Raw genomic sequence first — 3,576 nt, forward strand, 5'->3', positions numbered from 1 at the left:
TCGTGCCACGGGCCCTGGGCTCCTTCCTCCCGGCTCGCTGCTCCGCTCGCTCCGTTCCCGTTCCGCATGCCCTTACACCGTGCTCGCCGCGGAATTTGTCCGTTAGCCGGGCCTCTCCTCTCTCTCCTCTGCCCTCGCATCCATCCGTACGCACACGCTCGGTTTCATAGCAAAAAAAAAAAATAATCAGTAACAATATCGGAAATACCGAATAACGGTCGCCTTTCTGGAGACTGCGGCACGGTTTTCCCTACGCTTGGCCTGTTGCCTTGAGGGAGGAACCCGGTGGACGCGCTCGCGGGACGGCAACGTCACAATATTTAAAAAGTTATTTAGAGTTACCTATTATAAGGATACGTACAGACATACATACATACACACATACATACATACATACAGACATTTTTTCTGAATGTGATTTTTGAACGTTTTAGAACATTCTAAACATGTTTTCAAAGAAAACTGGAAAAAAATTTTTTCACGAAAACAAAGCTTCCTCTATGAGGAAGCAATATGACCGCCGAAACGGAGAAGTTGCACCAAAAAAAAGAACGCATACATCATAACGATAGCGAATAAATAATATAAAAATGCATCATAAATAAAACCATCGCGACGCTATAAATGCAGGAATTAAATCAATAGTCACAGCATGGTCCTCGAATCAGGACAGGAATTTAGAATTATCGTCCGATACTGTAACACTTTCAACCAAGACGGCAATTATACTGTCAACGGTGTCCAGGACAAACGTGGAAGAGAACGCGAATCAAAGTATCTGCTTTACAGTGAATACCTACGTGCTCGCGTAGCCGCGACGCGATATAACGCCCGACCTGAGCCAATTTCGTGCGATCAACTTTGCCGCAACTATCTACCGCGCGCGTTGTGCCCGGGAAATACATATACTACTTAAATTAAAGATATACTACTTAAATTAAAGATCACGAGGAACTAATATACGCGGGGGCGCCCAGAAGTTATAGCTCTGCTACATCTTGGGCGTCCCCCAAGTAAAGCACCGCGCAGGTCACCGTGTGGTTTTAGTGCGGTAAGCCCAGCCGCCGCAACGTCTAGCGGCGGCACCCCGATCGTCATTAGGGGGGCAGTCCCACATAACCCGGGCCATTTGTAAACTCCCTTCCCAGAGGGGGGCCCGGGTATCCATAAAGGATTTCCACACGTAAAAAAAAAAAGGAACTAATATACGTCTAGCGCCAAATCTCCATTCAAACGCAACGGAAACTCTTGTGGGTGATTGGCGATTAATAGCAAAAAAACCTGCATGTTCGAATTCGTAAAAAACAAGAAAACTACAATATACGACAATGTAAATGTATATGTTCCTCTCGTCCCCGTTTCACGAAAAACGAGGACTGTTGAAAGTATATGGTTACAAAACGGTTCAAATTATAAACAACCAAACGGTTAGAAATTATAAACGTGCAACAGTCTAATATTCCTGCGACGCCTTGTCGCCCTTGGCGGAGCCGCTGCGCGCTGGTGCCGGTCTTTTTTGGCAGCAAGACCGCTTTAATGTTGGGCAGGACTCCGCCTTGAGCAATGGTCACTCCGGACTAGAGCTTACGATTGGATACGTGTTTTAAGATTCACGTGTACACGTGATCCGTGTACACGGATTCACGGTACCTTCATTTACGTGTACCCGTGTACCCGTGTATGTATGTGACACGTGTACACGTGTAGTCGTGTATGTGACACGTGTACACATGTAGTCGTGTATGTGACACGTGTATTCGAATATCCGTGTATGTGTGATATGTGCAAACGTGTAATCGTGTATAATAAATGTACACGGTGCACACAATGATGTACGCACACACGCACGCACGCACGCTTTCGTTCATCTGTGTGAGTGGCAATGAAATGTTTATATGCGTGTGCATGTGCACATACGTATGTTGTGTGCGTAAATAAGTAGATTATAATAACTAGTGACACAGATTTCAGAAAAGTAATGTTTATTAACAATCATATTAACTTAATGATTGTTAATAAACATTATTTTTCTAAAATCTGTGTCACTAGTTATAATCTACTTATTTACGCACACAACATACGTATGTGCACACGCACATGCATATGAACATTTAATTGCCATTCACACAGATGAAGGAAAGCGTGCGTGCGTGCGTACGTCATTGTGTGCACCGTGTACATTTATTATACACGATTACACGTTTGCACATATCACACATACACGGATATTCGAATACACGTGTCACGTACATACACGGGTACACGGGTACACGTGAATCTTAAAACACAATCGTAAGCTCTACTCCGGACAGCAGTTTGTTCAGTTCCTCGTCGTTACAGATGGCTAACTGCAAGTGGCGCGGGATTATCCTAGTCTTTTTGTTGTCCCTGGCTGCGTTTCCAGCCAACTCGAGCACTTCAGCCGCCAGATATTCCATGACGGCGGCGAGATAGACCGGTGCACCGGCGCCGACGCGCTCAGCGTAGTTGCCTTTCCTCAGAAGACGGTGAATCCTGCCCACGGGGAACTGCAGGTCGGCCCTGCTGCTGCGGGTCTTCGCCTTCCCCTTGGTCTTACCGCCTTTACCGCGTCCGGACATATTTCGCCGTTACGTCGAGCGCGTTTTTTTTTCCTAGCGCGAGACGGTTAGGAAGATGCCGCACAGGATCGCGCCGACACTGTAGCGTCAGATCTATACCTAAAATTTTAAAAAGTAATAAAAATGCACCGGTGACAGGTACGTCGGCGGCGCGCCGATGTCACCGGTATTTAAATACTTACGTTTTCTAATGGAACGGTGGCATCGTGTACGTCGACGGCGGGTACGTCGGCGGTGCGTACGTCGGCGGCGCGTACGTCGGCTGCACATACGGTGTCGTCGGCTGCACATACGGTGTCGTCGGCTGTACGTACGGTGTCGTCGGGTACGCCGGTGCCGGTGCCGCGTACGTCGGCGTTGGATATGCCGGCGTCGGCGGCAGGTACGCCGGCATCGAATACGCCGGTTGCGGCGGCGGCGGCGGCATCGGGTACGCCGTCGCCGTCGCCGTCGTCCGTGGCAATGTCGACGTCGTTGCCGCCGTTGCCGTCGTTGCCGTCGTCGCCGTTGTTGTCGCCTTCGTCGCCGTCGACGTCGTTTGCGACGACGGCGACGTCGTGGGGCATCGTTCCCGATCGTCGGGAACCTACACTTTTAGCTGAAAATAAATTATTTGTAATCATTATAACATATACACTCGACAGCAAAATTAAAGGATCACTAAAATATTGCCGAAAAATTGTCAATTTTTAAAGTGCTATAACTTCGTGAAACAAAATCGAACGACAATGTTTCTGGGCTCATTTTAAAGGGCGAAGCCTCTACTTTCGCATTCCTAAGTTGATTTTCCTCGAAGATGCTTTTACACTAGGAAGCGAGTGGAAATTTGAAAGATTTAAACTTCGAAAATTTCGCAAAAACCAAACGACTCTTCAGAGTTGCCAAATTTTATTTCGCGGCTCACATTAGCATGAATTTGAAGATTGAAGCCTACTCTTTAAAATGAGATGTCGAACATTGATCTACGATTTTTCTT

The 3,576-nt window shown here is 47.2% G+C and overlaps 1 pseudogene; it reads right to left on the bottom strand.

Annotated features, from left to right (window-relative positions):
* Window positions 1–1,201: 1,201 nt before the first annotated feature.
* Window positions 1,202–2,718, bottom strand: LOC105568055 (annotated as a pseudogene).
* Window positions 2,719–3,576: the final 858 nt, after the last annotated feature.

Source organism: Vollenhovia emeryi, unplaced genomic scaffold (assembly GCF_000949405.1).
Source record: "Vollenhovia emeryi isolate VEMERY1.0 unplaced genomic scaffold, V.emery_V1.0 DF942666.1, whole genome shotgun sequence".
In the NCBI taxonomy this organism is placed as follows: domain Eukaryota; kingdom Metazoa; phylum Arthropoda; class Insecta; order Hymenoptera; family Formicidae; genus Vollenhovia; species Vollenhovia emeryi.